General features: G+C 43.0%; 1 protein-coding gene and 1 long non-coding RNA gene across 2 annotated transcripts in view; one reads left to right on the top strand and one right to left on the bottom strand.

The window, feature by feature from the left end:
- The window catches only part of LOC147261523 (uncharacterized), a 76710-nt gene extending 75838 nt beyond the window's left edge, over positions 1–872 (top strand). Inside the window, exon 6 of the long non-coding RNA XR_015115783.1 lies at positions 599–872. This is a non-coding gene — a long non-coding RNA (uncharacterized LOC147261523). The remainder of the gene's footprint in view (positions 1–598) is intronic.
- The window catches only part of gpc1b (glypican 1b), a 75856-nt gene that overhangs the window by 43971 nt on the left and 3936 nt on the right, over positions 1–27949 (bottom strand). The gene's annotated exons all lie outside the window — the stretch shown is intronic.

The following is a 27949-nucleotide window of genomic DNA, read 5'->3' on the forward strand; positions in this document are numbered from 1 at the left end:
ACCTCAGAGGCCAGACCATATATTTCTCTGGTATATATAAAAATCCATCATATTACATTGACTGAGACTGTGATTTGATTCACAGTTTTAGAAAGCATTATTATTATGCTATTAGTCACGTTTACGATAAATGATGGCACTGTAGCAAAACCAAAGATATTTTTCTGATATTTCCAAATGTTGCAGCTCCTGCGGTTCAGATATTTTTTTATTATATTTTCATTCGATTTTAATAATTTATAGCATCGTTGACGATTACACAATGGACCACAATGTATTATTCAAAAAAAAAAAAAAAAAGAAAGAGCGAAGACAAAGAAGAAAGAGGGGTGACGACAAAAGAGAAAAAACAGAATACAACTGCAGCGAGCACGCGTACAAGCACGATATGTAAATGTGCTTTTGATCAGATGTGGATGGAGTTTTCAGCCCTACTGACCTGCTTCACGTAGTTACTACTGTAACCAAAGACCTCCTCCAACAGCCAGGAATAGACCTGACACTGATTCAACTGTCACACTTCACCAGAGCTCACTGGCCTCTGCTCACTCTCCCTTTTAAAGGTTGGACAAAGTTTTATTAATTATCTGTGACACAGTGAGAGGAATCAAGCGGAGCTGCACGGGGTAGAAACAGACGGACAGAACGGCCGTGACGGCAGGAGAGGACAAGACAGAAGACGTCTCCTTCAGCAGAATAAATACACATCCTGCTGATTGATGTTGACCGTTACCTCTCTCTCTCTCTCTCTCTCTCTCTCTCTCTCTCCCACACCGATCCCATTCCCGCTCACTCCTACAGAGATTCCGATCAACCGCCTTGTGAGCTTAGATCATATTTATACATCATACATCATCCCACTGAGAAACATATTTGAGTATAAGCCTTATTACACGCCTTTCCCAAAAAGTTAAAAGATCCAGCTTCAACATGAGGCAGTGGGAAGTCAAAGCAAATAAAAAAAACCCGAAAACATTATGAATCATGTCCCTGTTTCTCTGATAGTTTATGTCATCTCCCGTAGCAACACATGTAAACCAGATGCTGGATCATGCCGTTGAAGTGCAACAGTGTCACTGTGGCCAGAGAAATAGATTAGGAACAGTGACTTCTAATGTTACAAAGGTGAAACCTAATTTATGTTCCAACACAGCAACAAGGGAGGGTGGATGCGGGTTGGGGAGCACATTTAAGTGGAAGATGATCGCATGAATGTTGAAGCCCAGTAGCCTGCAACATTTTAGGGATCCAAGTCCTGCTGAGGGGGCTGTGATTCATAAGGAACAGAACCTGTTACAAAAGTTTGGTTTTCTTAATCAAGTTTGACACGTTTATATTTGCCCTGTTCCACCTTGCTTTGTTCATCCGTGTTGTTTTCTCCCTCTCTCTCTAACACACACACACACACACGCACACACACACACACACACACACACACACACACACACACACACACACACACACACACACACACACACACACACACACACACACAGACAAACATCACCTAAAGAGGGCGTGAGTACGAGCATAAAATACTGGTCCAACATATCAGCTCATCACAGTGCTGTCAAACGAGCTGATGAGGTGTTGTAGCTTTCCACCCACTCACCCAACACGCCTCTCCTTTTTTTTTTTTTAATCCATTCCACCATTTTTTCCACTTTGCATGTTGACTTGTAAGTCGAACTGACCTATTTACTAACTAGAACAACACATTAGACAAACACACACGCTGTCCTAGATACTCTCTACAACCCGTCTCCTTCAGGTTACAGACGTGTCTTGACTTGAGCTCCGCTATGTGCTAGCTTACTGAAGCCTTGTGTGTGTGTGTGTGTGTGTGTGTGTGTGTGTGTGTGTGTGTGCGCGCGCGCGTTCAAAGTCAGATGGCGAGTGTAAAAAGTCATCTTGTCCATGTGTATCACAACTATATATATATATATTTTTGACAAGCTGTATCACAGACCATCTCAAAGTAAAAGAGTGGCTGTTGAGACTTGACCTCCTTTCTCTGCCTGCAGGAATGTGTTGTTTAGGAGTGTGTGTTTGTGTCTGTGTGTGTCTGTGTGTCTGCGTGGGATTTTTTTTTCTTCACAATGACGATCTACACTAGCAAAGATCTTTGACAGGAAGTGTCAACAGCTGACACACGTCCTGTCACATGGTGCAGATGGGAGAAAATGATGCGTCTGTCTTTCTGTAACTGTGTGAAATGAAATGTGGAATATTCAGTAAAAGTCTTGTAGACGAGGGAGAGCGACGGAGGAATAGCAGATGTCACGTCACGCAAAGACATCCTCTGACTTCAAGAATTCGTGGAAGGAAGTCGTTTTAAGAATTTACCCTCAGATTTCTGACACAGGAACTTTCTTGCATCTTCTGAAATAAAATCTCGGTGGCAACATTTTGACTGAAGGATTTAGATAAAACCATTATCCAATGAGAATATTCTCGGACAGTGCTCTCATGTTGAAGCCCACTAATAATTTTAGCAGCATTAATTATGTATGACTGGAACCAAGCAACTGAAATGAAAACTTTAAATAAAATGTTTGTTTTTCATTTAGTCCAAATTGTGTTGTTGACTTTGGAACTAGACAAGATTAGTATCCGGTTTAGAGTCTGAGACAGCAAATCTGCCTGATCTTGCAAAATGACAGCAGCTTTACAGTTTAATGATATTGACATGAATCCAAGAATGGAGAAACTCACTGTTGCTTAAAGACTGAATATTGTCATCCAGCTCCACTTTTTGTTCCATCAATCACAATCCGAGCAGCAGCAGCAGGAAAATCAAGAGACCAAAACACAATATCAGAATGAACGAGTGATTCTGGTGACTCAGCCTTCGGCGGCTGAAAAATCTGAACGGGCGGAAACAGAAGTGGGGAGTCATGTTTGCTTCGATTTGCCAGACGGTCAGACAAAACAACGTTGCTCCATTATCTCCACATCTGTGCCCGCTGTTAACAACTTCATGACATGTAAAAGTTACGCTTACTTTGCTGCCACCCAGTGGCCAAAAAAAGATGAATTAATGCAGCTGTAAGACGCTTTTTATACTTACCAAGTTTTTCTTACTCATAAATGAGGTGTAGTTTTATGTCAGAGAGGTCTTTCAAGCCGAAATTCTAAATTCCTTTAGAGCAACAGGCGGATGGTCGACATGAAGACAAATCAAATTCATATAAAAAAGTTATAAGGCCAGACTCCTAGGAACAAGAGAAAAACTTGTTTTCACAATGTTTTGTGAACGCTGCATCACGTATAGCGTCTTACTCCTGGTGCATTATTCACTGTTTTAACGTCAAACGTAGGAAGAATTTCTGGAAGGTTTCTGAGTACAAAAACTAGGTAATATTTGTATAAAAAAAAAGAGAGAGGAAGATATTGTTCTGTCTTGCTCTTGTACTTGTGTGCGAGTTGTCTCCTGATGGTGAGAGAGAGAGAGAGAGAGAGAGAGAGAGAGAGAGAGAGAGAGAGAGAGAGCAGGCAAACATAGCCGCTTCCTCTGCCACTGCTCGAAGGTGTAGAGGCTGATAGATAGAAGCTGACCCGCCGTTGTCAGGGTCTGTCAAAGCAACGAGAGCTAGAACACATTCAGTCAGGATCGAGTAGCGGCGAAGGCAACATAGACAGATGTATGGAAGGAGAGAAAAAAATAGAAAGGGTCGTGCTTATAAAAGCCGGGGAGACAAAAAAAAGAAGATTTTCATAAAGAAACCAAGGATAGAAGAATATCTGAAATGTCATTCAAAAATCCCATTTAAAAGTGTCTTTCAACTAACTGTTCTTCAACTTGGACTGATTGGCCTCCGTGAAATAATGACGCACGTACACCCAGAGGGACGTCTCAAGGTTTCTGCTTTGATTTTAATGAAGAGCATCCAAAAGACACAGAACTGATGCTTCAAATTTCCTCTCCTAAAAAGGACTCAATCAGCTGCATATCGACAGCTTATTACCCTTCAGTCTTCATCTGGGGCTCAGCTCTCTGTTAGCATCCTCGCAGCACGCCGCCTTAGACTCTCACGACACAACTTACAGCTGCGGTCGCTGCTGAATACTCACGGATAGTCACATAAGATACCGTTTTGAAATGTTTTAAGTAATTACATGTGAAATAAAAGAGAACAAATAATACCAGAATACACAGACGAGCAAATGTTACAGTTTTTATCGTCTTCTTTATTGAGAATGATAATATATATGTGATTGATGGGCTTTTCCAAATGCCAAATTTATAATGTTTACATGTGCTTTAAGCATATGAACAAAATGCGATTAGCATGCAAACTTTGAGCTCATGCGTGTCGTCAGTTTCTGCAGAGGAAGAACGTACACACTGTTCTCTCACTCCTTCATCAGAGAAAAACGTGAATCTGTTTTAAGTCCAACACAAAAGGCACATATGGCAGAAGTGTTGAGTGTAATTGAATAATTTGATCTGGCTCTTTTCTCTCTACTGTCACTTGCACAAAAACCTTGACACGCACACACGCACACACACACACACACCCTTGTACTTATATCTCTGTGAGGACTTTCATTGACGTTATACATTCCCTAGCCCCTCAAACCTAACCATCTGAACTGACTGCTTGACCCCAACCTTGACCCTAAACCTAACCTGAACCTGAGTCTAACCTCGACCCTAAAATCTTCTCTTGACCTTCAAACGGTGAGGACTGGCTAAAATGTCCTCACTTTCCAAAAATGTCCTCACTATGTTGGTTAAATATGAATTCTAGTCCTCAATATGTAGCAAGTACAAGCGCACACACACACACACACACACCAGTCACGGATGTGAGAGTGAAAAACATGCACCTGGCCACTCCCATCTAGCAGTTTTCCACCTGATCTATATTCAAATCACAATAATGAGTCAGGTTGTTTTAGCGCAGAGTTTCCTTCTTCTTTGCCCCCCCCCCACACACACACACACACACCTCTCTTTCCTTTGCCTCTGGCTGGGAATCTGGGCTCCTACAGAGCAGATCCACACTTGCCCAGACCCTCAAACCCTGGCATCTTTTATTTATAGCCCAGAGTAGGAGATAATCTTCACCTTGGGGGGATTTCTCTGATTAAATTATGTGCTTTGTCTATATTTAAGGGACTGTACATCAAGATAAATGGTGTTATCATGTGTAATTTGGTGGCATTACTGTTTTGATGGGATTTAAATGTTATAACGGAGCCACGAGAGAGGATTCTTCCATATATGTTTGAGCATTTTGATGACATTAACAACAGCCTCACTTAAATCACTGAATCAAAAGGCGATGCTGTGTATTAAGTCTGTGTGTGTGTGTGTACATACCAAATAACTGACAATCAGACACATTATGAAAAAGAGCTTCAAAGATCAATCTCATCACCAGTGAGTCATATTAAATACTGATCGTAAAAAGGGCTTGACATGGGAACTAGCGTTGTACAAGGAAAGCGCTGTCTTCATGATGTTGTGTATGGTGTGTGTGTGTGTGTGTGTGTGTGTGTGTGTGTGTGTGTGTGTGTGTGTGTGTGTGTGTGTGTGTGTGTGTGTGTGTGTTTGCTGTTCATGCCAAGCTGCCTATTTTGAAGTCAGGTCAGGACAGGCCAGCACTTCAGGCCTCTCTTAGTCACTGTGAGTCAGTAAAATGTCTTGACAACAGACAGACAGACACGGTGATACTGACAGCCAGGCAGCGAGACTGAAAGGCAAACAAACAAAAACATGGAAATCACATGGGGAATGTAGAGGACAACAGAATGGAGGTTATTTTTCTGGATAGGAAGGAAGCCAAACAACAAATTAAAAAGGATGGTGAAGATATCAGCGCACACACACTCACGCACACGCACACACGAACCATTAGAAAGCAACAAAGATAAAGATGCCGGAGTTCCCCTCGTCTCTGACCAGCCTGTTCAGAAGAGGTTACCTCACACACACACACACACACACACACACACACACACACACACACACACACACACACACACACACACACACACACACACACACACACACCAGTGGCTCATTTCAGAAGCCACTGAAGCATTGTCCGATGTAGGCCACCATCTATGATGTCACACGCATCTCCTGTGTGATGCAGAGCAGTGTGGGCCTTGAAAACTGACCACAGATAATGACCAGAGACCCACAAACACCAGCTGCTCCTGTGCTTACTGGTAGAAAAAACAAAACAAAAAACAAGGCATTGTGGGAGGCTGAGTCATCTGATTCCTGGATGTTCCATTTTTTTTAGTTTTAGAACATTATAACAAACTAGGCTTCAAATTTGTTTGCATCACTTTTAGCAAACGTCTGATTCTTTTTGTCTTCTCTAATCCATCAGACACAGAGGTCGAATATCAACAAGCTAATTAAAAGGTATGATCCTGCTTCATATAAGGCGGGGCCAATTAATGTTCATACATCCTCCAGATTGTTGCGCACGACAGGCCCTAAAAATTCAGTTCATGCATTCTGACACCACAGGAGATTCGTCTCTAGGCGTGTGGCCGTGTAGAAATCCAACAGCAGTTCTTGACATGTTCATTTTTATATGAGTAAATACGACAACATCCCAGGACATTTTCATGGATTTCACCACCAGCGTGATTGTTACGCAGACATTGGCGCCCCAGCCAAAACGGCCACTGCCACGTTTCCTTCGTCTGCAGGACGCCGCCATGCCTTGTGGTTTCTGTTTGTGTTTCTTTTGTTTGGTTGACCTATTTGTGTCCCGTCATCCTTGAAAAACACCCTCAATACAACAGTGTAAACCTTGATTGCTGGAAAAATACTTTCTTTAGGGCAAACAAAGGAAGCATTTGACTGGACCAAACAATAAAAGGCCTTCCTCGCAATTTGGACTGGACCTCCTGATCCTACTGAGTTTGTCATGGGTTAGTACTTGTTAGTGTGACGGTGAAAGGCTGACTGGTCACACAATGACCCCTTGGAGTACTGGAACAAACTGAATGATGCAACAACAAAACAAAACTGCTAATGTGCACAGATTATTTGAGGATGTATCTTCTGCAGGGTAATCTCAGGATTGCTCACATAGATCCGTGAGAACCACGGCAAATTATTCTGTAAGGGGATTTACCGCGGATCCGGGGGAGTTTAGAAGTGACGAGCTGACGGGCAGAGGTCAGATTAGAATGTAACAATCAGCAAGAGGAAAAGCTACGCATTTGTAGCATTTGCGTAGCATTACACAGAAACATTAGCGGTTGGGAAGCAACGACTCCGACGGCAGACAACTCTTTAGGCCTTTAGAACTCAGAATCTTGGGAGCGGGGAACGTGGGAGCAGCACTCTTGAAACGCTCTGACAGGTAAATGTGCAAGATGTGTAAAGGAATGTTTGTGTCTCTGACTCAGTATGCCTCTGTCTAATCCCCCTTCAGTCCAGGCCTGACAGAGGGCTTTTCATAGGTTTGTCTCTGGAAAAAAAAAAAAAAAAAAAAACCCTGAATGCTTGTCAAATCTGCACTAGTGAACTTGGAAGTGGAGCAGTTATTTTGCTTGCTGCCGTTTTGTACTCCTTTCTGTCTTACTTCTCTCCTTCCTTCACTCTCGCTCGCTCGCTCTGCCATCAATGTTTTTTTTTCCTCAGTTATTCATGTGCTTGCTGACTTCAAAGTTGAAGAGCTGTTTTTCTGTCACTCTTCATGGTTTCTTGGTTTTCCGCACCAGCTCTACTTGCTCCCTCTCAGTTTCCTTCATCCGTCGCATTTTGTTAGATGTGTTTATGAGTTTTTCAAATATCAGATTTTCTCAAACAAGCTTGTGTTTTTCTTTTTTTTTTTCCTTTTCCGGATTCCATTCCAACTTCTTTCTGCTTCCTATAATTTGTTCCTCACTCTTGCTATCAATTGTCAAAACTTTCTCACCTGCCGTGTAACATCTAAGGAACTGCGTTGAGTCTACGGGGGGAACGTCTCTCAGAACATGGTGTTTCATCATTTGACGGAAAAAATGGTGCCTCACTGATGACTCCGATATACCGCAAATGGCTGGGCTTATTTTTGATTTCAACAAATGCAACCAATGTCAGCGCTTCTCCTCTATACGTTCCCTCTCTGGAGGCTCCCATTATGAAGAGCTGGCCGGTGCTAAAAGAGCTTGATGGTTATCCTCCCGGAGGAGGTGGAGGGGGGGCAAGCTGAGAGCAAGGCCACGGGAAGACGGATAGGGCACTGGCTTTTGCTGAAAGGGGGAGATGGTTATCACTACAACCAGGGAGGGAGAGGTTGAGTGTAGAGAATGAAACTGAGCATTTACAGACAGTAGAGAGTGAGAGTGACAGATAGAGGGAGAGAGAGAGAGAGAAAGAGAGAGAGAGAGAGAGAGAGAGAAAGAGAGAGAGAGAGCATCGTATCTGCCGTCAGTCAAAAACAAATACAAGCTGATGCTTCCTGCGTCAGCAGCATCACCGCACCAGCTGATGATACATTTACATAACAGGCACCCTCATTGTGATTTGAGTTCATTTGATCTATTTTTATATTTCAAAGGAAAATCTCCTCATGCTAAAAAGAAAAAGGCTCCCATCAGTCTTTTATATGCTAACATTTGCTTACTCGCCAATGCTCGCCACTCCAAGCTGCACTTCACCGTGGCACGGCAGATCTCAGAGCTTCCAGTTCGCTCCGCGGACTGTCACCTCCCATCTGCTTCCTCACCTAAACCCCTCTCCCTCCAAGCAGCTCCTCTTTCCACCACTCTTTATATTACTGAATCAATAGAGAGGAATGTAAACAGTAGAGCAATGGAGGCCCACTGTTTTCCAGGTGAAAGGGTTGCTGGGAGCGGCTTTGGTCCGCGATAAATCTGACAAGGTACGAACCTCGTGAACCTCTGTGGTCGGCTGGTTCAGGATTACAAGCTGTTCCCAAGCCACAACGATTCCCAGATTTAGATCATGAACTGAAAATCAAATCCCAAGACTTTGCATTTGACTATTCTTGTATTATTCCTTGATCATTTCATTGTTTCCTTTGAGATCAGAGGCAGTTACCGACACCAACAGTAGAAAAATACATTTCAGATGGAGCCAAAGTGCGTGATATCTGGTCCCACATCCTTGTTTTATCCCAAACTTTCTCTCTGTCTTAGTCCCATCGAGTGATTTGATTCTGTGTGCAGCTGCGCTATGACTCCCTTTGCCATAAAACTCACTGAAACTCAAGTTAATCTCATTCACCACCGTTTCTATAATCACTGTAACCCATTGTAGTTGTCCAGCAGGATACATTCCCAGCACCTGCACTTTCCCTCCTCTTCATCCAGCTGTGAGAAGGTGTTATAAATGCTCTGAAGGAGCTGGATAAATGGACCGAGGCCAGCACTCAGCTGACATCATGTAGCCTCTCCCGGCATCGCAACCACCTACAAAGCCCACCATTGTGTAGCCCGGCCTGTGCCCTCCACCCACGCCCCAGTCCCTGCAGCACTAGCATCAGTCAACGGACAAAAGAGCACTGTTAATTAACTTCAAATCTGTCAGCTACCGTTGAGCCATGCCAGAGCGGGACATGTTAGATCGTGACCCATTTGATCTTTGAGAGTAATTTTTCTTTTTTCTTTTTGCCTTAAAAGAGTAAAACGCAACTCAAAACGAGAGTAAGACCGCAAGTAGAGGTCTGGCACACTCACGCAATTGTGTCTGTACAACAGGTGTGTGTGTGTGTGTGTGTGTGTGTGTGTGTGTGTGTGTGTGTGTGTGTGTGTGTGTGCGTGCGCGTGCGCGCGTGTGTGTGAAAGGTCTAGAGGCAGTAAGCTTACATGTCCTGACTAGAGACTACCGTCTGTCAGCTTCTTTGTCTGAAGCTCGCTCGACAGAAAGAACATGCCAGACTGTTAACCCGCTTCAACCCGATCTAAAAAACTCACAGGTTAATTTGGAACTTATGTCAGTTTAAGGTACAGTCTTGGCGTTTAATAATAGAAGGGGACACACACTGAAGGTCTTTTGTTCTTCAAGATCTAAGTGCCCGCATTAAGTAGGCTGGTTCCTCCTGTCCGTTCTACTGTTCTTATTAGTAACCTTAATGTATAAGTAATACACTGTAAGTTATTTTTATGGCCACTGTCACTGGGGATGGAAATGTCATAAAAACAACCTTTTCTCCTAATTACCAGTGTCCTTGGCTTGGCTAATGCTAATCATCAGTGAGTTTAAAGTAGAAAAGGAGGGCAAACTTGGAGCTTGACTTGAACATCTTAGGCAGCTGTTCCAAAAACAAAAACAAAAAAACAAGTCAAACAGTCTCCAAATTTCTCTGGTAACAACCTGTGACACCTGCTGATTGACGGAACCAAGATTTTAGAGCGCAGAGTTGGAAACATACAGCAGTGAGGAGGAGGAGGAGGAGGACTTTTAATGGTGCGCAGGTGCCTGTTAGAGTAAGACGCTCCAAGAAAACAGGCCTGCTACGGGTCTGAGGATAGAACCTGATGCCTCAGATGGTTCTGTGAAATGGTTTGGAAAAAAAAGTGCTTTGGCAGGTGATTCAATCAAACGATCTCTCTGTCAGCCTCCATGACAAACTGATGCGGAGGCCAAAACCAGTCGGCAGAGCAGCAAAAATGTCTTCCTCCGCTGACAAAATCCTTCTCTGTTATTCTTTGCTCTTCTTTCAAGGAAACACTCTTTGTTTCTGAAGCTCTAGCAGCATCTAAACGAACATCTTCAGGAATCGCCATTGTTGTTTAAACCAGCTGCCTCGCAGGCTAACTTGCATGAATGCAAACACTTAGAAAGCAGATTCAGTTAAGCGTTAAATGTGAAATCTCTTAATTTACCCAGAATACACGGCAAACTCCATCCAAAAAGATGAATATGGGCTTTGAATCTGTCTCTATGAAAATTTAAAAAAAAAACAAAAAAAACGGGTTTTCATTTTACCTGCTGCCTTAAACCAGTAAAAGGAGAGAAGGGGAAAGGAAAGGACAGCTCGGGTGTTTCTTTAGCAGCAGAGCAGCGTTGCTTCAGAGAGGAGAGTGAACATCAAAGCCTGCTTTGGGCTAGAAATAGAGTGAGGCAGGAGAGGAGCCGCTGTTGCAGCAAGGAGTTACCGCCTATAGTTCCTGTCAAGAAGGAGGAAAAAAAAATCTAAGGTGAGGTGCAAGAGAAAAGGAAAGGAAGGCTGCGCCGAGGTCAAAGAGAAAGATCTTTTACTGAGGAGAGAGGAACATGTTCTGGTGTCTTATTAAAGCGGAGGTCTCCAGACGGCTCGATAGGTTCCCTTTACTGACTCCAATAATAACTACAGGGGTAGTCGCCAGTTAACTGCCGGGGCAGATGACTGTATTACCAAAACACCAAGACAGTGCTCCGCCGAGGCCTTTACAAGTGCTACAGGCTGTTTCAAGTACAAGGACAGACCTGCTCATAAAGGCTGCTATGTCATCCGCACACATACACAGTAACTACACACAGACCGCACAAACACCTCCAGCCACAATAAAAACCTTTAACCACGACGCATTCTGTTTTCCAAACAAAGCGGAGGGACGGTATAATTCTGAGAGGACGACGGAGCACCTTCTCAAGGTCGTGCACAGGCACATCACGCGACGCTGTTCGCCTCCTGCTTCCTCACCTGAGCATTTTCATCACAAGCTATGAGTGAAAATATGATTTCACTTCTCCATGGACTTTAAAGCAGATAAGGGGGTAGACACCCTCTCAAGCTACAGACAGGTTCAGGTGCCAGGAATAGATTTAGAGTGTGCCATTCCCCGGGAACTCAATTAGAGAGAGATAGGGAACTAATCCATAAGTAAACAGTGAATGATTGGAGAACACTCTCAGGATCCTGGACTTCTACTAGTTCAACTTGATATTTTTCTCCTCTGTCTTTTGCCACTTTAGCTCAGGATCAAGGCTATCTATTATTCATCTTTTTTTTTTTTTGTCCAGTGCTCTTTTGAAATTAAAAAATATGAATCTAGAGCAAGAGGAAAAATGGAAGTGAAAAATTTTATTTTTCTCTTTTTAGTTTTTGAATGAAAAATTCAACAGGTACACGCTGACAAAAGGTTCATTTTAAATACGAAACGTATTTATGTGCTGATTGCGTGCAGCTCTTCATTGAAAGAACCAGCAGATAACGCTCTTCATTTGGGCTGTGAGTGACAAAGACGTAAGCAACATGTTCGTCTAGACAGTCGATTAACGAACAAATCCATCCATTTTCTCTCCTCCACTGCTCTTTACATTTAAAATAACACAACATTCTGTCTGTTTCACTTAATTATGAAGCATTGTTGCATATTTGGACTGTAGACGGATCAAAACAACTGCTGTTCTCCGGGCAATTAGTGAAACACAATTGAGCAAAGAACACTTGCAGCTGAGGGACACACACACACGCACGCGCACACATGCGCACACACACACACACACACACACACACACACACACACACACACACACACACACACAAAAAGCTGAAGATTCAGTTCCACTTTGGTAACTTTGCTATTCAGACACATGGGATAAAATATTACTGCCTAAGACCCCCCCCCCCCCCCCCCTCACTCTCCACTCTGTTTCCCCCCCCCAAAAAATGGTGGACATTAACAAACCACTAAAGGCCAAAGACAGTCAGTAGAAATAAAATAATAATCACATAATGAAAGCGTTAGCATGCTCTATGGAAACGTGTATTTATAGCAGTGTAATGGTGCATTAGCCACTGTGTTCCCACGAGAGAAGAGGGCCTCGCTACAATGTGCAAATGGGTGATGTTGGCGATGGGGAGTTCAAACAGTTGCTCTCAGCTGCCTCTTCTAACAACTGCTGCATGTCATTTCGCCAGAGAAGAGCTGGCTGGCCACCACGCAGAATAGTGTTTCATGCCCGTTTGAGAGAAGAAAAGCTAGGGAGTAAAGAGTTAAGTGCTTTTAGAAATGGTAACAATATGGTGGAAGCTTGCAGGGGCCAAGAGGATATTGCTGCTCAGCAGTGAATGCACCTCATCAGAGGGGCTGGAGGGTTTCCTATCAAACTCAGACACGTCCTTGGAGGGATTGTCTGGGATACGTTTGGAATTTATGTACTAGAGTGAAGACGATAACTTCAGTGTGTGTGTCCTGTCGCATGTCTGTAAACACACATGTGCATACATGGCAGTGCACAAGTGCATCGTTCATATGGTCGCATCATGGAAAAGACCAACCTCCTGGTCCTAGATGAACTACTGCACTTGGCACAATCCTTCTTGGCTAACGTATTCACTTTCTGCATGACTTTTGGGCTTCTGCAGTGCCACAAGCAGTATACTACAGAAAAACACACACACACACACGCGCACACACACACACACACAGAAACACCCAGGAAGTAGCTGCAAGGTATAAATAAATAAAGCCAATACATCCTCTTGAGACCGAAAGTACAACTAAATGTCAGAAACTTCAAGGGCTGTGCTGCATGTTGCAGTGTCTTCATGTAAACTGACACGAGGTGAAAAGTGGCATAAGTCAGCAAAATATATGTTTAATTTACTTTAAAGTGTCATTTATCAATGTGCTTTCTCTTTGGTTTGAACACTGTTGCATGACAATGTATAACTCTGAGCCGCCCCCCCCCCCCCCCCCCCCCCCCCCCATGGCTGCTACTGTACAACAGTAAATGCCTCACAGGATGCGACTAGAATAAATGGATAAGGGTAGTGTGAACACCGTTGAGGCCAATAGCAAGGAGGCAGCCGGACAGTAATTGCTGTAATTGTCAACGATTGAAAGTGGACGGCACTTGAGCATGGATGGTGGATAAAAGAGGAAAGGTGGAGCAGAGGAAGGAAAAAAGGAGAGTTAAAGAGATTCATGCGAGGGGCTACTTTATTAGTCTGCGATAAAATTAACGATGCATCATCATCGTCGTCGTCCTCGTCATCTCCTGACAAGAAAGTTGACTCTTCGAGCCTGATGGGGAAAAAAGCAAAAAACACACACGCAAACACCTACTCGGTTAAATTTCTCTTTGTGTTCATCATGGCGGGGCACAGCAAATGAAATGATGTGAGCCGGGATTTCAGCGGCTGCTGGTTGATCATCTATGCTTTGAACCGTTGGTGAGGAAAATAATTGTGACATTACATCAATTTTATAATCTGGGTGCAGCGTTGTGAGGTAGTACATTCATGAAGTACAACAAATCCCTGCATGTTCTACGTTTGCATCGGCTATTTCTCATTTTCGATTGCGTTTTCTACCGAGAAGAAAAGGAATCTCTGACATTTACCTCGAGGTTCTCATTTCAGGGGTTTGTGCAGCTGTAACTAAAATTCACAAGGATACAGAAAAAGTCTTTATAACCTCTAAACAGACTATTTTACGCTGCATTTTCCCGCTCTGAATTAATCCCATAACAAAAAGCAGCATAAAAATACAACCTCTCATTCATTAAATTCATCTTGCTAACATGCTTTTTTTTAAAACAAGCGCTGGTTAAAGCAGATGCTATTTTCATTGAATTCACACAATGGGAGAACCATAATGTGTGACTGTATGCATGCGAGTGTGTGCCGCAGCACACTGCCGCTCACCAAAGGTCATTTCATTCTTCATCTCTGCCCCGACCCAGCTCACAGTGGAAAACCACAGACAATGATTCAAGTCCCCAGGACCCTGATGTCACAGCCCAGTCTGCCAGGCCTGACTGACCCGGCACACTGCAGGTACACATCTCCGCACGGCTGAATTTGAATCAGAGGAGCTCAGCAATGTCCCGGTGTTAGAATTACTCTCCTTCTTATCTACCCAGATTCACATTAATAACAATTTGCCTTCCAAAGCATAGAAGATAATTATCAAATCAGTTATATGAAACAAAGGGAAGGGAAGAAGCAATCTGTGATTTCAGGAGAAGGCTTTACTGGTGCGCACACACACACATGGTTGAGTTAAACCAGTCAGAGGAGAAGACAGGATCAGCTGTGTCCAAAGGGTAAGCATCTCAAATCAGCAGGGCAAGGGCCTAAGAAACACATCCAGCTGATTTCTATATAACAATTTGACAAATGGTGGCTTTGCGATGAGCGTGACAGCTGTGTTCAATCATTAAAACTAAGCCAAGATAGATGTGAGGAAAACAGAGAGCCTGAAAGAAGGTGAAGAAAAGTGGAGAGAGGAAGGGAAAAATAAGAAGATGGGATAGAAGAGTGACGAGAGGGGAGAAAAAAAAAACTGTCAATGCTAGACTCATATCTCAAACACTGAAAAATGGAGGGAGAGTTCATCCCAGTGAGCACGCAGCTCTCTTGACAAAACACCCCAATATAAAACATCAAAGCCTTGATGCTTCTTTCTGCGTCACCATCACACTGTGAACACGGGTACGTTTGCCAGAACCAAGATAGGAAAAGTAGGTTGTTGTTTCTCTTCAACAAACTACTTTACTCTTAACTAGAAGAAAATATTTTACCTCTCTCACCATTTCTATTATACAAATTCAAGAGGAAACCCACAGCAGACCCACTTTTCTTGGTTCAGTCTGTCCAGTCCAAGGCCCTGGCCATTCATCAGCTGGCGTCACACGACTGACCACCAGCTATTTATCCTGAGCCTCACAGTCTCCTCAGCCCAACAACATGGTTTGTAATTCAATTTGACTGAGTGATGCCAGGAACCCCAGAGCTGGAACTGAGGCTGCAGGGTTTGCTTGGGTAAGAAAGGTGCAGGATACAGGAAAGGTGGGGGGGCTGGGGGGCTGGGGGCCTGCAGGCCATGCATGGATGCCAACATATGCCAGTACATCAAGTACTGCAGGGTACTTTTACAGGACAACCTAGAAGTTAACATTGCAAAGTTTCCCTAAGCCTGTAGCCAGTGGGATTTTTACATTTGATTTTGGATCATGTTGGAAATAAGCTCAGTGGAAAGTTTCATCCAGTATCATAATCGTCACATGGGAATAAAAACCTAAAACAAAGTCTAAAAGACAGCTATACTTTTTCTGGAGTCATTGAAAATCCATCCATCCATCCATCCGTTTTCTACCGCTTATCAGGGTCATGGGGGGCTGGAACCTATCCAAGTGGCCTTCAGACGAGAGGCGGGGTTCACCCTGGACAGGTCACCAGTCCATCACAGGACCAACACATAGAGACAGACAACCATTCACACTCACAGTCACACCTACAGTCAATTTAGAGTATCAATCAGCCTCGTCCCCTCTTGATGTCTTTGGACTGTGGAGGAAGCTGGAGTACCAGAGAGAACCCACACAGGAACAGGGAGAACATGCAGACTCACACAGAAAGATCCCGTGCTCCAGCTGGGGCTAGAACCCGGACCTTCTGGCTGTGAGGCGACAGTGCTGACCACTGCACTGTCATTGAAAATATAGAGTAGAATAATGACAGTAATGAAAACAAAGATTTGCAGCAAGCGAGGAAGATGTGTCGCCTGCAAAAGTGTTTACACTGTCACATTCAGGCATCCTGAAGTAACTTTTACTGTTGTATTTGACTGCACATTTACCAGTTAATGTATTAATCTATTAATGTATTTTTTGTCTGTTTGTTTTTAAAAGTTTACTCATGCATAGCTTCAACAACATCCAATGCCAACACCCACCGAGTGAAAGTTCACTCAGCAAACACCTTTCCTTTCACTTTCCTTTCACTCACGTCATTTTAATTTGAAAAAGTTCAGCGTATGGAATCTTGCCAGGCTCGTTACTGTCATTTCTCTCGACCAATTAAATTCAAGACGACGGCTGGATTTTTGATATCAGATGCGAACACTGGAGGACGTCTCCAGCTGCTGCCAACGGCAGAAGGCTACTTATTTCCATCACTTGGCCAACCCTCCTACAGTAAATTATGGTACACAATGAAGGAATGTGGAAGTGCTTGTTTCTGTACCCCAACAACAAGGCTCACTCTAAAACTGAGCTTGTGGACAAAAGCCATTCGATGACTATGTTTGGCTCACTGTTTTAAATAGACCAGATATTTTCACTGGACGGCTGCAGGACGACGCCTGAGTCAGATGCGGCGGTAGCTCCGCATCTGTCCTCTTGTTCGGATGCGATTCTCTTTCCTAACTACTAAGAATAATGGTTACATCATGCGCTGGCTGCTTTGTCAGCTGATGCTACTACCCATGAGCTATTTTGGAAGATTTATGAAAGGAAACTGTGGCAAAAGTGTCCTAATTGATGTCATTTGAACTATGATTCAGTACATGAATGAGTCGTCATGGGTGTGGGCTAAAAAAGAGCGAGGGTAAATACAGACGAAGGAGGTTTGCAGGGACTGAACAAAGGTTAGAGGCTGCTGGTGGAGACAATATAAACAGGAAAATCCAAGCAGCAAGTCAAAACAAGAAAGTTCCATGAAGAGGGATAACATGCAAACAGTAAAGGGGGTTTTAAAAACAGAATGACTCAAGGAAACTTTAGCGAAGGGCTACGAATACAAACGGTCGACTGGCAAGACATAGGAGACGCACAAGGCACCTGTATTCATCTGTGTCTTTCTACTCAACTCAGCGGGAAGCCATAACAAAGGCATGAAAAATTTAAAGAGAAGCTTTTAGCTAAAACCACAGCCTGGTCTAAAAGAAACACAGCCAGAAACAAAACAGTAGAAGTGATATGAAGCTAGATCTCTGGCTACAGTCACTGATACCATCACCAGTGAAGTCACTTCGGGATGAGCACCCAGTCAAAGCTGAACACACTGTTGAATCCGAACAAAACAAAGTGCTGCACTGATTGTATCCGTAATCAATCTGAGGTTTATCCTGCGACACTTAGGTCCGCAGGTAAACCACCAATATTGATAATTACTTATCGTCTCTAATTACCAATTTTTACTGAAGTGCACAAAAAAGGTTGAATTTAAGCATTTGATGTTTACACGGGCAAACTGGTAATAATTCTATTGTTAATTAAACACAATCTCCATATCACAAACTGTATAACAAACTACGGCAAAAAAAATCTGAATTACTTTGCTTCTGTGTACTTCTAATACCCATCAGGATTCTGGTATTGGTCGGACTTGAGCAGTGAAATCCAGACTGTTACATTGTGTTTCCCTGCTTGTGTCACATGTCGATGAGCTCAACTGGACAGCACGCGGTTGGACAAGTGGCTGATAGTCCCTTTCCTTACCACGTGATATGATATCTGGGATATGGGAAGTAATGCATTTGAATTTTACATCAGGGAGGCTCACCAACCCCTCAACTTGAGATTAAACATCTATCACAGTACATATCGTGTGGTCGCCCAGGCCGAATTTCTAGTGATAAACTACTTGCTTCATCTTTCAGCAATTCTCCAAATATCTCTGCTCTAACCCCCCCCCCCCCACACACACACACACACACCCCTGCTGCTTGACATATGGTACTGACCCAAAATCATCCACTACTGTATAAGTGAGGGCACTCACCATGGATTTTACAGGCTGACGTGCCTTATACACTAACACACATACACTTAGCAATGTCTGCGGCTATGGAGCGGGCATCCCTGAGGGAAAATCCTGTGGCTATGGCACTATGGCAACAACACACACACACACACACACACACACACACACACACACACACACACACACACACACGCACACTTACAAGAGATGAGCCAGAGTCTGAATAGGAGAAGAGCACATATAATCATATAATAATGGATAGAAAAGTCATGGGAAGCTGTGAGTAATACGATGTGCATTCTCGATACCACAATGAGCTCCTTAAACACGACTATCCATACTCATGAAATGCAGTCAGCTCGACTGTTACACTTTCAATAGATTAACTAAGTGCTCTTAAGAGCTCTGCTCTTTGGAATGTCGGCAATGACCTGAGAAGATGAAGATACACCACTCGGCTTCGCTGCAGTCCCGCTGAATATTAGATTAGGAAATATATTTTTACCTCATTTTCTTGAACTTAACATAACTCGTTGATTTGATTACATTTGTTCTGTTCCCAGCTCATATTGTACGATATTTATCGCACAAAAACACACTCGTGGTACAAACCCTGCCCAACTTCTGGCTTGTTTGTTGGTAAAGCTACAGAAAATGGCATTTTTCTTCTCACCCTTTTGTGTGTGTGTGTGTGTGTGTGTGGGGGGGGGGTATTCTGAAAATGTAAAGGATTCTGATTCTCAGTTTTGATTTGGGTCCACTTTAGGATTGTTTGTTTGAAAGACACCAAGCACAGGTATTCGTAGGTATTTCTTTGTCTGATGAGAAAAAGAAACGACTCTGAGAAAGTGTGATTTTTATCCGAGGTCACACATCGAAGGAACCAAAATCCTCAGCAACTTGTTTGTGGAACTGATTTTGAATACTTTTCTATGAGAATACTCAAAATTACGATAAGGTGTGCCTTTTTTGACTCGGTTTTTATCGGCTGATCCTGCCGCTTCATCCGAGATAATTTTTTTTTCATTTCATTCAGAACCGTTCTTGTGGGTCCTACCAACACTTTCGAGTGTTCCTCCAGGCTCAGATCCAGTTCTTGATAACCAATATAATTGCCAAAAAATGATGGACATTGTCTGATGGAGACGGCCCTCAAGGTTCCCATCTCTCAAATAAAAAAAAAAAAACCTAATAAGAATTGAGTAGATGAGAGATTGTGGCTTTTTATAAAAATAGCTGATTAATATCAGTAAGGTGTTGTCCAAATTAATGCCTGAAATGTGTCCGGTGTCTAGCTGCTCTGATGCCTGACGTGCGCCCGCTCGCACGCACACACACACACACACACACACACACACACACACACTTCAGATTTAATAACGATGGGACACACAGGCACAACGCATCCCTCAACTACTCATACTTGCCTTTGATAAGCAATCATTCCCCTTCAGCTCTGTTGCTTTTTCTCCCACACATTGGTTGTTATTAAAAACACTATAGCTGAAGCTCTCACAGGAGAAAATAGTTCAAAAATATCTTACACAAAAAAACTGGACTGCGGTTCTCCTCTGAGCGTGTGTGATGTCACCGGTGTTTCTGTAGTTTTCGTCTTTGTCTCCCCCGAGGTGTCTACACGTCTCGCTATAATCTCCTCCATATTAGACGCTTGTTTCCATACTGTAGTTTCCTCTTCAGCTCCATCCATCCGCTTCCTCTTTCACAGCCTTTAGCTTTTTAATTTTGGTCTATTTGCAGGATTTAGTTTTTAGCTGTCGAAGGCAAAGGAGGCACCACACAATAGCACCATTTTCCTTCACTGGTGTTTATAAGAAGATTTTCTCTTATCGAGATAAACAGTTTCTCTCCAGCTTCCATTATCGTAATTATTTCTCTTTTTTTTCCACTCAATCTAAGTCATTTCTGCCTCTGAGGCTTTACATTTCTCATTTTGTCTCACAAGCTTCTACTGCAGAGGAAGTTGTGAATTCCTTTACTTTTTTATGTGGAATTTAATGCATTCTCACAGATGCTCTCCAAACACATCTCAACTTGTTTCTGGTGGCTGTTTTATGATGGATTTCTATGACTTCATATTTTGATGGTACATTTTTACCATGCATTCAGTTGTTAGAACATTAAAGCCATACAAGCCAAGAAAATAGTCATTGTCAGTGGAACTTAACATGATTGTAGCCTCTAGATATGTATGAAATAGATGTTGGAACAAGATGAAGTCCTTCTTCTCTGTGCCATTGTATTTGATTTAGGGATTTTATTATGACTGTTATTTCTTTAAATATTTCTACGGGAATCCTTGCGTCCCAACTTCATCTGCTTTGAGTTACACTGACTTCTGCAGCGAGCTGGATGAAAATTGGATTTTGTGTGTTAGTCCGACCACAACTGGATTTTAAAAAATGCATGTCAGTGCGTTGGTGCGACTGAAATGCTAGTTGTTGTAGGGTTTTTTTAAGTCGGACCACCTCGCCTGGATAATGCTGTCAGGAATCGGATCACTCAAAGATGCTTTGAATTCACGTCTACTGCTACTTAACTGTTTTTGGTAGGTCACTTATCAGAGCCGTGAGCTCACTGGTCCCTAAAGTTGAGTGGAGCCTCGTTGGTTTTCCTTCTGACACTTGTCGCAAGATCGAGTGTTTGTGAGAGAAGCAGACCGCCAAGGGGGCGGGTCTTAGCGATAGGTGAACGCCTTCTTGTTCACTTCTACCGCAATAAAGACACATCTTTAGCTTAACTGCAAAGGTGCATGTCAACCCACCATACCTGTTGTTTCACTGGTGTCCTGGAGACGAACGATGCTTTTAGGCTTCGGCGCTCGATGGTCTGATGTCTCCTGCTACCTGCACCTATTTGCTACATGTTTGCTTTTCCACTGAATACTGGCCTAATCCGCAAAGGCTCTCGCGCCTCCATTCCGTGAGCTCCTCAAAATAACTCACTGAAGCTTTGCGGTCCGTCGTATCTCTTTCCTGAGTTTGGTGAAGCAGTTTGTCTTTCTTGGCTGTTCATTCCACTCCACTCCGACAATCTCCTGTTAGAGTTTGTGCTGTCTAAGCACATTTTTCTGTAATTAGATAGTGAGATCTGGTTTTTATGTGACATCATTTTTCAAGCGTTACTTGTGGCTTAGGAAAGCCCCTGTAGTTCATGGTGGTTTGCTTATTTGGCTTGACCGTGCACGGTTATTTCAATCTGGAGGTAAACTGGCTGTTTGATGATGGAAGACTCGAGATGACCAGAGAATTACTAAGGTCTTGTGAGAAGAGGGGCGAATAAAAAAAGCTCATAATTACAGGCTGGAATATATAATTACTGTCAATTGTCATCCTGTTAGCCGGTACAGGATTAGCTTTTTATTACTGAAAGCCTTATTTTTGCCCTTTTTTCCACTTTTCATGCTTTTACTTCTTTCTCATTTTACCCGTCTGTTTTGGTTTGTCTTTTTGTGTCACTGCCCTTTAATGGTCTTTTCTGACTAATTCTACTTTTATATAATATCCCCCCCCCCCTTTTTTTTTTAGACAAAGTTTCCGCAAATCATTTACCATCTAGCCGCCTATGTGTTTTGAACCATATTCAAAGACGGAGTTCTCACATTTTACAAGCACTTGATCCTCACGGAGCTGTAAAGTTTGCAACGAGTGGTTTGCAGTAAAAAATTTTTTTTTTTTTTTTTTAAAAAGGGTCAAATCGCTGAGTTGTGCTTGTGCGAGGGGAAAAATAATATTATTACAAGTTCAAACTCATGAAACAATTATCAGTGTTGATTTCTTGGGTTTTGCTACCGTTCAAACACACACACACTTCTGCACTTTTCTCCATCTCCCTTCCATCTCCTGGGCAAGGGGGGGATCGGGGATACGGCGAGCACTGATATAATGAACTTGAAACGACAATGACTTATTTAACTTGCACTTCTTCCACTCAACTGCAACAGGGAACATTTCAGTGGAGCCCACTTGTCATTGTTTCACTTGTCTTGTCATTTGCTATCCCCTCACTCTTTTCATCTCTTCCTCCTCCTCTGCAGAGTCGTCTCTCATAAATATTTTACACCTTCCAAACGAACTCCGTCAACCCATGTTTAGTGCATGCCTGGCCGCCTTGTCTATTTTTAATGTGTTCCAATGTGTTTATGTGTGTGTGTGTGTGTGTGTGTGTGTGTGTGTGTGTGTGTGTGTGTGCGTGCGTGCTTAAATTGATGGTAAATTCAAATGTAACTCATCTGCGTGAGAGTTCTGGTGTGTGTAGTTCCGGTACTAAAGCATGACTCCTTGCATATTTTAAAAAAGTACATGAATGAGATGTGTTTTACATGTTGCTGTTTTTAATTCAGCTGTTACTGAAAAGCTGATGCAGGAATGTATGAAGTTCACATTGCGCACACACAAAATTCCCAGCTGACAGCGAGTGAGCCGTTGCAGAAAACCTGTGAGATCTATGTGCCTCATTCAAAGTCAGTTTGTAGTTTGTAGTCGTCGACAAAGACCATGAAAACTCTAGACGTAAGCGGGGTGTGTGTGGGTGTTTGTATATATGAGTGTGTGTGTGTGTGTTTGTATATATGATTGTGTGTGTGTGTGTGTGTTGTGATTGTTAAGGTTTAGGAAATACACACAAATGAATATCAATGACCAGTCTGCACTAATGTACCTACATCTGCCATTACCTGTGTGTGTTAGTGTGTGTGTGTGTTGGAGACTTAAGCAGCTTTCAGGGACACAGGACTTCAGACCTTTATTCAGAGACGGTGTGTGAAATTTGGGACAAAACCAGTGTCCCCAATTGGTGAAAACCCTGATTTTTTTGGTAGGAGTTTGGCTTTATGGGTTAGGGGTAAAACTCCAGGGACTTAATGTGAATTTATGTACACCTCTAAGATATATTTGTGTGTGTGTGTGTGTGTGTGTGTGTGTGTGTGTGTGTGTGTGTGTGTGTGTGAGTGTGTGTACATGCATGTGTGTGTGTGCGCGTGCGTGTGTGTGTACATGAATGCATGCTGTTGCCATAGTCCCACGGCCGCAGGATTTTTCTTGTAAGGAACGAAAGGCTCCAAAAACCAACAGTCCATTCCACAGCCGCAGACATTGCGTAAGTGTGTTTTGGTGAAGGGTGTGTCACTCTGTAAAATTCATACTTCATGCCCTCACTTAATATGGTAGAGGGTTGCTGGTTTTGGGTCAGTAACACATGTCAAGCAGTGGGAGGGTAAGAGGAGGGGTAGCTGGAGAAGAGGGAGAGCCTTGCTCAGAGCTACGGACATGTTCTTTGACAATTTTCTAATCCCAGATTAGACCTGGATGTACACTCTGTCTGCAGCAGTAAAATACTAACTGCTGTTGGACGGTTTTTGTCTTTTCTTTTCTTGTCTTTTTTGTTCTTGTTTTTGTATCTAATTAAATAAAAACAATTCAATAATACACACAAATTCGAAACGTATTTGTTTCAAGTACAAAAATACCCCCCCCCCCCCAACTAATCCAAACTAAACTTTATGCAAAAGCAACATCACATCTCTTTGCATTTGGTCCCAATTAACTTGCAATTCAATCCTGAAGTTGATGCTTCGAGTGACATCAGATGATGAGTGTGGAAGGTGAGGACTTGGGCTGCCCGCAGATGTGCCTTCTTGTTAATCAGCCTGAAGTTTCAGTTGAATATAATAATTTTACAGTGGGCCACCATGAAAGCACGTAACACATCACATATGCATGGTCTGGGAACATGACACACAATTTCTGGGAGTCACATTCAACTTTGTTTTTTCTCCTGATCAATGACTGTTGATATTGATCTGCAAACGTCTGATCCTCCTGAACATTCAAACTACATCACCTCCAACACTCAGTCTATAGAAGTGCTGCAGAGCACGCCACAGCAAATAGGAAGGAAACGCAATATCCTCACTACTGCTTTCAAAGTCATGCAGCGTGCACACATCTGTACCTGACACACGCACACACACACACACACACACACCATGCACAGAACACGACTGGACTTGGTAATAATTCCTCTAAAGACGAGAGAAGGGTCACATATGGGAAAGGAGCACTCATGATCACACACACACACACACACACACACACACACACACACACACACGCACACAGCAACACACGTGCCTTTTGTAATGACCCTGCAGCCTCCTGTGGTGACAGAGGAGACAGAACCAGGCTGTTAACTCTGTGCTGTGTGCTGTGTGTGTGTGTGTGTGTGTGTGTGTGTGTGTGTGTGTGTGTGTGTTGTTTGGGGAACAAAGAACAAAAGAAAGGCATGCAGCCACTGATGCTGGTCAAAGAGGCAGCTGCTACTTGTCCGAGCATCATATTTTCAGGAGGCTTACACACCCGTTTCCTTTGAGTTGCTACTTTTCATTAAATTTTATTAGTTGCATTAGAGCCGCTGTGTGTTTACACTGTGTTTATGCCTCTCTGCATTGTAAACAAATAACAAGCACCAGTGGTTCATGTATTGGACAGACATGGTGAGAAGGAATGCCAGTGATGCATTCGCTTATTCTACAGAAAACAAGGGGGGGGGGGGTCATTTTTTTGTCCTCACGGTACATGAATTAAACGGCAGACAGATAAAGCGTCAGCATCCTTTTCAACCAGTGTACTGTGTTTCCGGTCGAAGCAAACCAAGCTTTTCAGCTGCTTTGAATTTTCGGTCGACACCATCATTTTTTTTTTTTTCTGAATCAAACTGAACATCTGGACCAAACAAGGCAGGTGTGAAAGGGCGCTAAAATGGAGTCATCAGGCTCTTTCTGTTCTCCATTTCCTCTGTTTTACACTGTTTGGTAACATGTTGTTATTTTCTTAAATTAGACATAGCGAAGAGAAAGGAACGTTTGTTAGCTCATAGGTCAGCCTGTCCAAAAATGAGTCAATGTAAGTGTTTAACTACTTCCTGAGAATACGCTCTTCACTGGAAATAGGAGAAAATGTTTGTTGTTGTTTGGTTGTTGCGACAAAAAAAAGTCTGTAAAACTGTGACAGTTTGGTTTTGGGTTGGGTTTTTTTTTTGTTGTCGTTTTTTTAACTTAACTTGTATTTATTCAGCATAAAGCCTGTCAGGGTGGAGCAGGGACTAGCAAAACCAAGCAGACCAGGCCAGCCAAAGTCATAGTCAGCAGTCCATCATCTCTCTCTCTCCCTCTCTCTCTCTATGGTGAACATCAAAAACACTGTGGTCCATTTCATGCTCTCTGTAGCCCGTTATGGCACTATGCCTCAAGAGGCTTCTTACTGACTTCAGCAGTTTAACATCTCCAACATATTCAGTTTGTAAGCAAACACACACACACACACACACACACACACACACACACACACACGTTAACAAGCCCAGACAGGAACCAGAATGCTGAGATTCACTTTAAACTACTGCAGCGGAGTTTATGAGTCTGCAAACTGTGATACGGGAAAAAACAGCCGTCACATTTGTTTTAATCTCTCTTTAGTGGACGACCAACAGTTGCACGGAGGCTTTCTGCTGACATAAACCTTCAAGTATAAGCTTTGGCCTTCTTATCTCCAAGTCAGTTAATGAGTTCCTTTCACCAGACGGCAATATGTAATTCAATGTGATCAATTAGTTATCCTCAATATGGAGAATAAAAAAAGCACATCATGCAGCAGGGGGATATTAATGGGATGGAGATAAGGCTACTGTCCAGAATGGCTCCGATGAAAAAGCTTATCTCAACACGCAGTATTCACTATTTATGGTTGTGTATTGTGTGTGTCTCTGGATTTTCTTCACCCACAAAACGTGCAACTTCGCTGGCTTGTTGTGGAAGCATCAGCCACCGCCGTGGCTGGTATACGTATTTTTATATTTTCAGGTTCAGATGAATTAGAGCTGCACACACTCCGGATGTACACAACGGCGCCGTGAAAGAAATCATTTTCACTGATTGATAAAGACATCTTACAATCTGGACTTTTAATTTACTTTCTTTTATCATAATAAATGATAACGAAGAAACAAATGCGCAACAGTTTGTAGGGAAGCGTTTCTCTTCGTCCCCATCTAATCTCGGGCTTTCCTGACCTTCACAATTAGTCTGAAATATTTGTAGAAAGGGTCAAACCAAGTGAGATGGAAAGTGACTTGAATAGAAAGAACAGAATAGAATAGAGCAGAATTCCTCTTCTGTCGTTGTGAAACATTATGAAATTTTCGTGCAAAAATTTCGTCTAAAAAAAATGCATTTGACTTGCATGCTGACACTGACCTTTAACATGAGGTCCCTGTCTGAAAGTTAGATTGACAGCTTGAACATTAAAGGAAGGTTACACATAAATAGACCTGCAATACCAAAACCACATGCATTGTTACGGACATATAGTTCTGCCCTCCACCTCCCGCCATTGAGTTTTGAGCTCAGTCCAAGTTTCCATGCTCACGTCAGGGGAGGAGGGTTCACAAAGTTCAACTCACTTGTTTATTTGCTGCTGCTGCTGCTGCTGAGTGTATTTCTCACTTTTCTTTTAGCAATCGACAATAATATCTACCTGACAGGGTCGATAATGCAATACAACAATGGTGTCAGAGTAAATGGGAACAGCTTATTTTTCATCATGAGGAAAGAGTGGAAGGCTACTTCAGGTCAAACGCGGTGTGCTGGACATTTTCATTTTATCATGAGTTGCTTGCTTGTCTGTTTGTGTTCAACACTGCCCCCCCCCTCCCCATTTAACCCCCGTAGCTGGAAAATGGTAGGAGAATCATCTTTATCATTACTCTCAATCTATTTAGCCACAAAGCTGATATTACAGTCCAGGTGCTGTGGTCAAAAACATTCTCCTCATTTTTTTCCGCTGCAGGGCTGCCGTACTCAATCAGCCCACATTTCCATCCAAAAGCCGGCCTGTAGTCAGAAGCGGCGGCCGCGTCGAGCATGCGGCAATCTGACCGTGTCGTTAGCTAAACACCAGATAGAGATGACACTTCAGAGCGCACAGCGACTCCCTGTAGCAATCAGTAATCAACAACAACACAAATCCGGCATGGGAAAGCTGGTGCATACTAAACCTTTCCCATCCTCTCTGCAGATGTCTCATGCAGCTTGTCTGGGGTTTGTGTGTGTGTGTGTGTGTGTGTGTGTGTGTGTGTGTGTGTGTGTGTGTGTGTGTTTGCGTGTTTGCGTGCGCACGCGCGTATGACATTGAGCATCTAACACTCTTTGCCTGCCAGCTGCGTTCAAAGCAGAGTGTCTCTCTCTCTCTCTCTCTCTCTCTCTGAGAGAAAGGGAAAAGGAAAAACAGAGAGATGAAGGATGTCATCCCCTGAAAGACAAAAAGATAAGTCATGACAGCTGGAATGATCGGGCGGGGCAGCGACGGGGGCAGAGGAGACAAATGAACCTCATAAAAAATCAATCAGCCATTTATTTTTTGGGTTAAAATTAACACCAAAAAAAAAAAGAAAGAAAAGAAGTAAAAGCTGTGTCCAGACAACAACAACAACAACAACAACAACAACAATAAAAAAAACAACCTTCTTCT

This window comes from Aulostomus chinensis, chromosome 5 (assembly GCF_037954235.1).
Source record: "Aulostomus chinensis isolate RoL2024-O1b breed Wild chromosome 5, RoL_Achi_v1.0, whole genome shotgun sequence".
NCBI lineage: Eukaryota > Metazoa > Chordata > Actinopteri > Syngnathiformes > Aulostomidae > Aulostomus > Aulostomus chinensis.